The following is a 12453-nucleotide window of genomic DNA, read 5'->3' as shown; positions in this document are numbered from 1 at the left end:
ATGACGTTGGTCTGCCCGGGCTGGGAAGAAAACACATCCGGGAACTGACCGACCAGGTGTTGCAGTTCAGCTTTCTGGGCAGCCGACAGATGGGGGTTGATGTCAACAACCACGGGGTCGGTGAGACTGAGGGCGGCCACCTGGGTCCTGGTCCCACTCCACTTCTTCAGCAAGTTGATGTGGTATAATTGTTCATTTCGTCTTCTACCGGGCTGGCATAGACGGTACGTTACCGGACCAACCTTTTCAACCACAGTGTAGGGGCCCTGCCACGAAGCAAGAAACTTACAGGCCGATGTGGGGACCAGGACCATGACGCGGTCTCCCGGCTGAAATTCCCGTGGTTGGGCTGCCCTGTTGTAGTGGCGTTGTTGGGCCTGTTGAGCTTTGCTGAGGTGTTCCCGGACTAATGGCATGACCCGGTCTATTCACTCCCTCATCTGCTTTACGTGCTCCACGACCGTGCGGTGGGGGGCAGGCTGCTGCTCCCAAGCTTCTCTGGCGACATCCAGGAGGCCCCGAGGTTGACGGCCAAAGAGAAACTCGAAGGGGGTGAAGCCGGTCGAGGCTTGTGGAACTTCCCTGATGCCGAATAACACGTAGGGGATCATGAGGTCCCAGTCCCGTCAATCCTCCGCCACTACCCTCCGGAGCATTTGCTTCAGGGTCTGGTTGAAGCGTTCCACAAGCCCGTCGGTTTGCGGATGGGAGACCGTGGTCTTGAGCTGCTTCACCCGCAGCAGCCTGCAGAGATCAGCCATTAGCCGGGACATGAACGGTGTTCCCTGGTCGGTCAGGATTTCTGTTGGTATTCCAACGCGGCTAGCCTACAGAAACAGTTCCTGGGCGATGGATTTCGCTGTGGCTTTCCTCAGGGGGGCTGCTTCTGGGTAGCGGGTGGCGTAGTCCACGATGACCAGGATGTGCTCATGTCCCCGGGCAGACTTAGGCAACGGCCCCACCAGATCCAATCCGATGCGCTCGAAGGGCACCTCAATGATGGGTAGGGGAATAAGAGGGCTGGGGGGAGGAGTCCTGGGCGCCGTGATCTGGCAGGTCGGGCAGGCTTGGCAGAAGGCCTTGACGTCAGCGTCCAGTCCAACCAATGAAATCGGTCACGGATTCGTTGTATGGTGTTCGTGATTCCCAAATGACTTGCCATGGGATGGGAGTGAGCCAGCTCCAGGATGGCCTCTGTCTTGCTCCGGGATACAACTAGAAGCTCCTTCTCCTCCCCCCTTCGGTGGGCGACACAGTACAGCAGGCCCTTTCGGACAATGTAGTGCGGGAGAGGATGGGGCCGTGGGAGGACGTCTTTATCGTCGATAACTCTGACCTGGGTCCAACAGTGCTTAAGACGGTTATCCTCCCGTTGTTCCTTGGCAAATGAGCCCCCTCCGGAGGCCTGCTGGAACACATAAAAAAAGAGGTTAGAATTTTGAGGAGGGGACTCACCATCTCTCCCGCTGTCCGAGGCTAGCAGGGCCGGCCGGCGGGGAGGTCCTTGGGGCCGCCTGCGGCGTCGACGGTTCCCCTGCGGGCTGGCGGGCTGAGTGGCGGTGGCCAGCAGGCGGTCGAAGCCAGTCCAATCCCTGCCCAGCAGTACGGCCACAGGGAGGTCCTTGACTAATCCAGCCTCGACGGGCCAGGCGCCATGGGCGGCGGAAATGGTTACTCGGCGTGCTGGGACTTGTCGGGTGTCCCCGTGAACACATGTGATGGGAAGCAGGCTTTTCTGTCCGGGATGGGGCGGACACAGCCGAGACTGGATGAGCGTGACCGCACTGCCGGAATCGAGTACCGCTCTGCTTCGGGAGCTGCCGGTGGAGGGCTCTGATGTACGATGCAGCCCGCCAGCCAGGTCCGTGGAGGGGTTGAGGGACCCGCGGTGGGCATCGGCTCATCCTGTGGCGAGGGAACCGCCGGCCTGCTGACTGTGCGCTGGGTGCCCTCCGGCGCGCGTCGCTCCTGGACCACCCTCCGGGGAAACGGCGGCGCTCTATCCCCAACCTCCCGGTGTTGGATGGCGTCCGCCAGCTCGATCGTCTCCACAAGCTCCAGAATGGTTGCAGGGTTCCGCATACCCACCGCCTGTCGGTGGGACCGTGGGAGGGCGCGGAGGAGACGATCGATGACCACCCGTTCCACTACCTGAGCGACGGTGGGCTCTCCTTCGAGCAACCAATGTTGTGCAAGGCGCGCAAGTTCAGCCGCCTGGGCGCGGGCAGGCACCCGAGCTTTATACTCCCAGTCATGAAACTGTTGGGCAGCACAGATAGGCGATAAACCCAGCCGGGCTAAAATTTCACACTTCACTTCAGCATAGTTTTCTGCGGCGGCCGGTGGCAGGGAAAAATAAGCGCGTTGCGCTTCACCAGTTAGGAGGGGTGCCAGTGCCTGCGCCCAGTCTTCTGCGGCCCACCCTTCACGAGTGGCGGTAGTTTCAAAGACTCGGAGGAAAGCCTCTACGTCATCGTACGCGGTCATCTTGGGTAGGAGGCGGGTGGCTTGTTCTCGAGCGTCAGGTAGTGGAACACGCTGGGCAGCGCGAATCCGGATGGCAGCGAGCTCTTCTTCAGCTCTGCCCTGCCGGGTGGCCAGATGTTCTACTATCTGTTGCTGACGGACGCTTACCTCGGTGAGGCGCTGAAGCAGATCGTGCACCTCCATGGGGGAAGAGCGCCGGCCGAGTTTTGCTGTATAGGTGAAGACAGAAAAAAAAAGCTTTAGTGGGGTGTTGAAAAAAAAACGCTTGCCGGTGATTCTTCCTGCAATGCCCGCATTCTCCACCAGGTGTCACGGGTGAAGAATCACACGACAAGGTCAGCTGAGTGAACAACCCCGGAGGGTGGATTTATTAACAGAAAAAATACTTTAGAAAGTGGAGGTGCGGTGTGACGTGAGGCTGGTGCGGCTTGACTGTGATGTGCTCTTTGTTGAAAGTGGGTGGCCAGGGGGTGCTCCAGTGAGGGCTGCCGGTCACTCGCTGCTTTCTGTAGAGAAGAGAACATAGGTTAGTCGCCGTTTGATCCAGCTTGAGACTCCAGTCTGTTTGACTGAGCGAGATGGTGGCTTATAAAGCCAGGCTGCTGATTAGGAAGCAGCGGTGACCGATCAGCGGTGATGAGGACGTGCAGGTGTAGATCGTTTGTTGCCAGGGCGACGCTGATGAGTCCGGAGATGCTCGTCACAATAGGTAAACATATTTTCAACAAATCTTCAGCATAGAGAACAGCCTCTACGTATAATATTATGATGAGTTGAAAATAGACAGCCGATCATGAAGTACCTTTGCATAAAAAGTTTGAAGCTGTCAGAGCCTCTTGAGGATGATTGATTAATATAATGACCTATGTAGTGGCTGTATCTTTAAGACATTACACAAATGCCATAGATTTTCTTCCTCTTAATAGAGATCATTCACAAATGTGGCCCGAGCTCTGCCGACCTCTTATGCTCAGCTGTGCAGGCCGGCTGTCGGCAGTATATCTGACATCCACGTCATCTTTGCTTCTCCGGCTTTGCACAAACCAAGGTTAATTGAGAAATTTTATGCCATTGATGTCAATACATTGATTGGTCCCTGTAATCTCTTGTCCGCTTAAACAGAACAGAAAAGGGCTGAGTTAATGGGAATTTCTCATTCTTGAAAGACGATGATTGCATGACCTTGGAGGTCAGTCTGTAAATTTGTACATTTAACATATGACACAGCCTTGGCCCTTGATTTCAATTGGACTAATTTCCACGCACTACTAGATAATTCATTTTTTGTTGACCTAACAAAGTCATTGTGGTGAAAAAGTGTGAGCAGAATAGAAACAATCCCTCAGGGATTGTATTAAAACATCTTTGTCATTGTAATGGTTGTGAGGATTGAGAGGTCTATTTGCGCTGCGTATTTTGATGCCTTGAGCTTTGTGATCCATTTAGCTCGCCTGAGGTTAGTGTATACTAGTTCATGTTCTTTCACAAGAAAGTACACACTGAGAGCTCCTAACGACGTCAACCAAGCAGATGAATGTGTGATGTCAAATGTGTAGCTGTGATTATACCTTGTCCTGTACAGCACACTCTGCGAGCCTTCATCTTAACACCATCAACATGCAGCGCTAAAGTCTTCAGTTTATGGAGGTATGTGAATACAGATTATAAACTGCCTTCACCCAATATAGAGCCCACACTAACCTGTGAATATGGGACATCTTTTGTGGAGCAGTTTATGTAGGAAGTCTCCATCCTTTTTCCTGCTAAAGCCAAGGGTAAGGAAGTAACTCTGCGTGGATGACGGCATATTCCAGTCTGTTGTCTGGGGCAAAAAATGACCTCCACGTGGGTCTAGATGAAGATGAAAAACAGTTACTCTTTTTAATATTTTTTTTTAAACAGGCAATTATCTATCTCGGTCGGTTGTTCTGTCATTCTGTCTATTCATTCTATCATTCTGTCTGTTGTTGTCATTCTGTCTGATGTACTGTCATTCTATTTGCTGTCTGTTGTTTTGTCATTCTGTCTGTCATTAGTTCTGTCGTTCTTTCTGCCTGTATATTATTGTCATTCTGTCTGCTCGTTTATCGTTCTGTCATTCTGTCCTACCATCCATTCATTGTGTTATTCTGTCTGTCTGTCTGTCTGTCTGTCTGTCGTTTTATCTGTCTCTGTCTGTTGTTCTATCTGTCTCTATCATTCTGTCTGTCTGTCCATTCATTCTGTCTGTCTGTCCATTCATTCTGTTATTCTGTATGTCGGTCGTTCTGTCATACTGTCTGTATTTGTCATTCTGTCTGATGTACTGTCATTCTATCTGTCTGTCTGTTGTTCTGTCATTCTGTCTGTCATTATTTCTGTCTGTCCATCATTGTCATTCTGTCTGTTCGTTTATCGTTCTGTCATTCTGTCCTTCTATCCATTTGTTCTGTTATTCTGTCTGTATTGGTCGCTCTGATATACAAGACAAGATGGCGCCGCGGATGGCAGCCTCTGTGCTTAGCTCTCCAGTTGTTTTAGTGTTCGTTTTTCTTGTTTTTGTTTTGCAAACACGATCAGTTTTACCAGGGATGAACTGCTGAACATTCGTCAGAACACACCACAAAATCTACTACCGATTTTTGATTATTCAGACGTTTCGCTGAACATCATAGTTGGTGGAGCTGATCAAATGCAAAAGGACACGCAAGAGGGGAAAGCACGCCGGCGCACTTGTGAAGCTTCGTCAGCGTGGATTCAGGATGCTGCTGCCTGGCATACATCTGGCGAATCTCCACTCTCTACCCAACAAACCGGACAAACTCCTTTTGCTCTCCCAGACAAATAAGGATTTCTCACATTTTGCTGCTCTGTGTTTCACGGACACCTGGCTGAACGAGAAACCGGACAGCGTGATCCATCTACGAGGATATCAGCTGTTCAGAGCAGACTGCGACACAGAATCAACGGGGAAATTGCGCGACGACGGGACGTGCTTTTACATCAATGAGAGGTGGTGTATGTACCGGTGTTAAAGAAGATGTGCTGTTCTGATCTAGAAGCGGTTTTCATTAACTGTAAGCCGTTCTATTCGCTGCGAGAGTTTTGCTCGTTCATACTCGTGAGCGTGTACATTCCACCGCAAGCAATGCAGAAACTCACAAAGACAGAACAACAACACCCGAACTCTGTTTTAATCATTCTTGGGGATTTTAATAAAGCAAATCTCTCATGTGAACTGCCAAAATACAGACAGCATGTTACATGTCCCACCAGAGACAGTAATATATTGGATCACTGTTACACAACAATTAAAGAAGCATATCACGCTGTCCCACGGGCAGCTCTGGGGCTCTATGATCACTATCTGGTCCATCTTATACCAACCTACAGGCAAAAACTTAAATCTGCTAAACCTGTAGTTAAGACTGTAAAGAAATGGACCAACGAAACAGAGCAGGTCTTACAATCCTGTTTCTATTTCACTGATTGGAGTGTTTTTGAAGCTGTTGCCACTGATCTGGACGAGCTCACAGAGACTGTAACTTCATATATCAGTTTCTGTGAGTATATATGCATTCCTACCAGAACTTATTTAACAGTCAACAATGAAAAGCCATGGTTTACAGAAAAACTCAGACATCTTTGTCAGGCCAAAGAGGATGCCTACAGAAAAGGGGATAGAGTCTTGTACAATCAGACCAGGAACACACTGAATAAAGAGATTAGAGTGGCTAAAAGGACCTATGCAAAAAGGTTAGAAGATCAGTTAACTTCAAATGATCCAAGTTCAGTGTGGAAAAGTCTGAAAGCCATCACAAAATACAAGACACCATCCCCAAGCACTGAGGTGAATCAACGACTTGCTGAAGACCTGAATGAGTTTTATTGTAGATTCCAAACCCCCGACACCCGTTCTCACAATCTCTTCACACAACCATTACCACCTCCAGCAACCCCCCTCTCCCCCCCTTATCCACTTCAAATCAGCGAGGATGATGTGTGCCAGGTCTTCAGGAAGAACAAAAGAAGAAAGGCACCAGGCCCAGACGGTGTGACACCAGCCTGTCTGAAAACCTGCGCTGACGAGCTGGCCCCCATCTTTTCACAGATCTTTAACAGGTCTCTGGAGTCATGTGAAGTCCCAGCCTGCTTTAAACACTCCACCATTATCCCAGTTCCAAAGAAACCCAAGATAACAGGGCTTAGCGACTACAGACCTGTGGCACTAACGTCTGTGGTCATATAGTCATTTGAAAAACTGGTTCTGGCTCATCTGAAGGACATCACCAGACCCTTACTAGACCCCCTGCAGTTTGCTTACCAAGCAAACAGGTCAGTGGATGTTGCAGTGAACATTGGCTTGCACTTCATCCTGCAGCATCTAGACAGACCAGGGACTTATGTGAGGATCCTGTTTGTGGATTTCAGCTCGGCCTTCAACACCATCATTCCTTCACTCCTCCAAACTAAACCAACTTTCTGTTCCTAGCCCTAACTGTCAATGGACCAACACTGGCGCCCCTCAAGGTTGTGTTCTCTCCCCACTGCTCTTCTCCCTCTACACCAACGATTGCACCTCTAAAGACCCCTCTGTCAAGCTCCTGAAGTTTGTAGACGAGTGGCCACCCCTATCGACCTCATTCAGGATGGTGACGAGTCTGTGAGGTTAAAGAGCTGGCTGTCTGGTTCAGTCACAACAACCTGGAGCTGAACAAGCTCAAAACTGTAGAGATGATAGTGGACTTCAGGAGCAACCCCCCTGCACTTTCCTCACTCACCATCATGGACAGCACTGTGGCTACAGTGGAGACATTAAAGTTCCTGGGATCTTTCATCTCCAAGGACCTGAAGGGGGATACTCACATTGACTCTATTGTAAAACAGGCCCAACAAAGGTTGTACTTCCTTCGCCAGCTGAGGAAGTTCAACCTACCACAGGAGTTGCTGAAACAGTTCTTCTCAACCGTTATGTGCACATCAATAACTGTCTGGTTTGGCTCAGCTACAAAATCAGACATCAGAAGATTACAGAGAATGGTTCGGACTGCCGAGATGATTATTGGTGCTCCCCTGCCCACCCTTCAAGAACTGTATACATCCAGAGTAAGGAAAAGAGCTCAGAAAATCACTCTGGTTCCTTCACATCCAAGCCATCCCCTCTTTGAACTTTTACCATCTGGCTGGCGCTACAGAGCCCCAAATATCAGGACAACCAGGCACAAGAACAATTTTTTCCCCCTGGGCAATCCACCTTATGAACAGTTAAAATGTTCCTCCCATTGTGCAATAATTTGATATTTATTTGCTACCACCTCCACCCTAACACATCCCTGCATCTTCTATACTATACTATTCCATTCTATCATCTATAGCACAACTGTAAATACTACTTATTTATTTCTCAATTTATTTTACTAATTTTTTCTGTATTTATATTTACATATGTGTATTTTATGCTCATCATATTTTTAGTGTCTGTGTGTTGTTGTCTCTGTGTACTGGAAGCTAATGACACTGAAACAAATTCCTTGGCAATAAAGCTCTTTCTGATTCTGATTCTGTTATTCTGTCTATTCATTCTATCATTCTGTCTGTCTGTCATTCCTTTATTCTGTCTGTCTATCACTCTTTCATTCTTTCTTTCTGTCCGTCGTTCTGTCATTTTGTCTGTCCGTCAGTCTGTCATTCTATCCATTTATTCTATTGTCGTTCTATCTGTCTGTTCTATCATTCTGTCTGTCAATTGTTCTGTTATTCTGTCGTTCTGTCTGTCTGTCCATTCGTTCTGTCATTCTGTCTGCCTGTCTGTCGTTCTGTCATACTGTCTGTCTGTCCATTCATTCTGTCTGTCCATCGTTCTGTCATCCTGTCTGTCTGTCCATCGTTCTATTATTCTGTTGTTTCTGTCATTCGTTCTGTCTGTCTATCCTTCTGTCATTCTGTGTGTCTGTCCATCATTCTGCCTGTCTGTTCATTCTTCTGTCATTCTGTCTGTCTGTCCATCATTCTGTTATTCTGTTGTTCTGTCATTCGTTCTGTCTGTCTATCCTTCTGTCATTCTGTGTGTCTGTCCATCATTCTGCCTGTCTGTTCATTCTTCTGTCATTCTGTCTGTCTGTCCATCATTCTGTTATTCTGTTGTTCTGTCATTCATTCTGTCTGTCTATCATTCTGTCATTCTGTGTCTGTCCGTCATTCTGAAATTCTGTCTGTCTGTCGTTCTGTCATTCTGGTGTCTGTCGTTCTGTCATTCTGCTGTCCGTTGTTCTGTCATTCCTTCTGTCTGATGATTTATCTGTCTGTATCTTTGTCTCTCTTTCATTTATTCTGTCTGTCTTGTTCTGTCTATCATTCTGTCTGTCCATCATTCTGTCTGTCTGTTGTTCTGAAATTCTGTCTGTCTGTGATTCTGTCTCTGTCGTTCTGTCAGTCCATTGTTCTATCATTCTATCTGTCTATCATTCTGTCATTCTATCTGTCTGTCATACTCTCATTCTGGTTGTCTGTCATTCTATCTGTCTATTGTTCTGTCGTTCTGTTTGTTGTTTTGTCATTCGTTCTGTCATTCTATCTTCATTCTATCTGTCTGTCTGTCGTTCTGTTTGTCTGTCTGTTGTTCTATACATTGTTTTATATATCTGTTTATCTGTCTGTCTCTATAGATAGATTGATGTTACCTAACTTAATGAAACTTAATGAACTTAAATTCTCAACAGTGCTTCACCTGTTTGATTTATTTATTTATTTATTATAATTCATTAAATATTTACTCCTTTCATTCCAATTTAGCATCGTGTGGGGAGTGGCCAATTTAAATTCCAAATCATGAATTGAAAGGCAGCTAAATCTTCAATTCTAAATGTTTCACAACCCTGCAAGGAAGTACTTGGAACACACCAGCAACTGTATAGCAACACACTTAAAGCCAGAACATGTTTGCAACGACATGGCATAATGCTTGGCAACCACCTAAAACACTCCGGTATTGTAGTGGTGGGTTTTACATGAGTGAATACCATTCACATTTTGTCAGAAAATGCAAGTCTAGTTTTGCATGATTTATGCAGTTGATGGTTATAGTAATAAATGTTATGATTAATTTTTGTTTACTTTTGTACATTAAACTATTGCAGTTGTGCTGATACTGCATTGGGTGGCCACAGTTGAAAAGCACTGTACTAGATCAGAGATGCAAAGATTTAATCAATGTTAATCTAATTTAGTTGATGCTATGTTAAAAGTTACATTATCTTCTTTTACTTGCCTTATTTTGATGCAATCTGTAAATGTCTTTCCAAGAGATTGCATTAACAGATGGCTAAAGGCGGTACACAGTCAAAGACAAGGACAACAACCATTTTTTCAGAGCCGCTTATGCACAGTGCTGAACTGACATGGATGCTGACAACCCTGTGATGAGTGACTGTTCTCCTCTAGGGTACTAAATTTAAATTCAACGTGTCTTTCAGTGTCACACATTTATGTCATGCAGGATTATTTCTCCACAACGGTGCACATTATGCTAATTTAATTTGTTAAAAAAGAGAAGATACATGTTAAGAAAAAAAAAAGGACAGCATCCCTGAGGAATGAGAATGTAGACATGCAGCACAGCAGGGGATGGATGACTACTCCATAGAATTTGTGCAGTATAAAATAGATTGCATCATATTCTGTGCTGAAAAAGGTTGTTTTTACAGTTGCCTTTTGTGTAGTATATTTCACAAAATTACTCACCATGTCGTTCCAATCCTGTATGCTTTTTTTGTACATGGATTTCAAAAGTTTTTTCCAGAATGCTCACACTGCTTCTTAGAAGGCTTTTAATATACTGCAGCATGCACATTTTTTATTTATTTTTTTGCCATTTTTGTAGCTTTACAGTCTCTGCTAATCCTTCCCTTTCATTGTTTGCACCGTTTAAAACATGAACATCAAGGTTAACATCTCTTTTTGTGGTCTGTGGAAGAAAGAAATCATAGTGGTTTGAAAAGAAATGAGGGTGAGTAAATGATGACAGAATTTTCTTTTTAACTGGACTATTCCTTACAATATACAGCTTTCATCTTATCCAGGTTTTTGTGGCCTGCTCTGGAGAGTGTCTGTGTTGCGTTGTGAATGCATCATAAGATTGTGTCCTGGGGACAGACGCCCTGCTGAGTCAGGATGTTCTGAAATTTTCATGGTGAATCTACATTTTAACTTTCAATATAGTGGAATGCTCTCAGACATGTTTTTTGTCCCACGGTGTCTCCGTGAGGCGTCTTTGAATCGTTTGATCCGAGCAGGGGAAAGCATAACGTTTGCGTCAACAGTGTATTTTTTAAGCATTTGTTTTAAAGAAAAAAACAGCCTTCAAATAATGAATTAGTTCAGAATACATTTATAATCTCAGATTATGGCCATTTAATAACATATCCCAACGATTCTCTTTGGTTGCAGAAGATTTTTATGTATTGTATCTTATTTATTGTATAATAGCATATTATACAAGTGATTAGTTCAGAAAGACTGATTCATTAAGGAACAAAACAAGTGACTTAATGTGTGAATCACTGAATCACTCATTCGATTTATTAATTCAAAAACATTAATTAATTCATAAACAAAACAAGTCACTGATTTCATGAATGAGTCATTGAATAATTCACTCCAGCAATTAGTTCAAAAAGACTGATTCATTTAGGAACAAAACAACTGACTTAATGTGTGAATCACTGAATCACTCATTCCACTTATTAATTCAGAAGAATTGATTCATTTAGAAACAAAACAGGTGAACAACTTCACAAAGTAGTCATTGAATAATTCACTCCAACGATTAGTTCAAAAACCCTGATTCATTTAGAAATGAAACAAGTAACTTAATGTGTGAATCACTGAATCACTCATTTATTTTTTACTCATTTATTTATTCAAAATAATTGATTAATTCAGAAACAAAACAAGTGACCAACTTCACAAATGAGTCATTGAATAAATTAATACTAACTGAATACTTAAGTGAGTAGTTCAAAAAGACTGATTCATTTAGGAACAAAACAAGTGACAATGTGTGAACTATTGAATCACTTATTCAACCTATTCATTTAAAACATTGATTCATTCATAAACAAAACAAGTGACCCATTTCATGAATAAGGCTATGAATAATTTACTCCAGCAACTAGTCTAAAAACACTGATTCATTTAGGAACAAAACAAGTGACTTAATGTGTGAATTGCAGAATCACTCATTCAATTTATTTATTCAAAAACTTTAATTTATTTAGAAATAAAACAAGTGACCAACTTCACAAATGAGTCACTGAATAATTGAATATTACTGAATACTCAGGTGATTATTTCATGACACTGATTCGTTTAGGAACAATACAAGCGATTCACTAAATCACTCACTTAACCTGTTCATTCAAAAACATTGATTCATTCATAAAAAAGACAAGTGACCAACTTCACAAATGAGACATTAAATAATTGGATACTCTTTGAATACTCAAGTGATTAGTTAAAAAAATGTTTCATGTAGGAACAAAACAAGTGACTTAATGTGTGAATCATTTTATGAATAAATCATTGAATAATACACTCCAGTGATTAGTTCAAAAACTTATGTTTGAAGCACTAGATGACTCATTCAGCCTATTCACTCAAAAACACTGATTCATTCTCAAATAAAACCGACCAACTTTGAGTCATTGAACAAAACTAAATAAAACAAAAAAAATCTGATTGAGCCACACACATATTTTTTCTATTGCAAAAACCCAGACAGAATGCCATTAACTTACAAATTAAATTAACAACTGAGCTCAGCAAACACACACAGTCACCCAAATGTATAATCATGCATTGAGTAGTACTGTGTCAATGGTTGGGTAAATTGTCGCAAAGTGTGTAATTTATAGTAATTCATGTCTAAGGCTAGGATTTCGATAACATATACAAACTGAGTGCTGGATTATAGATTTGTGCATGATGGGG

This window comes from Garra rufa, chromosome 20, assembly GCF_049309525.1.
Source record: "Garra rufa chromosome 20, GarRuf1.0, whole genome shotgun sequence".
Taxonomy (NCBI): Eukaryota; Metazoa; Chordata; class Actinopteri; order Cypriniformes; family Cyprinidae; genus Garra; species Garra rufa.
Note: the sequence above shows the minus strand (reverse complement) of the source record.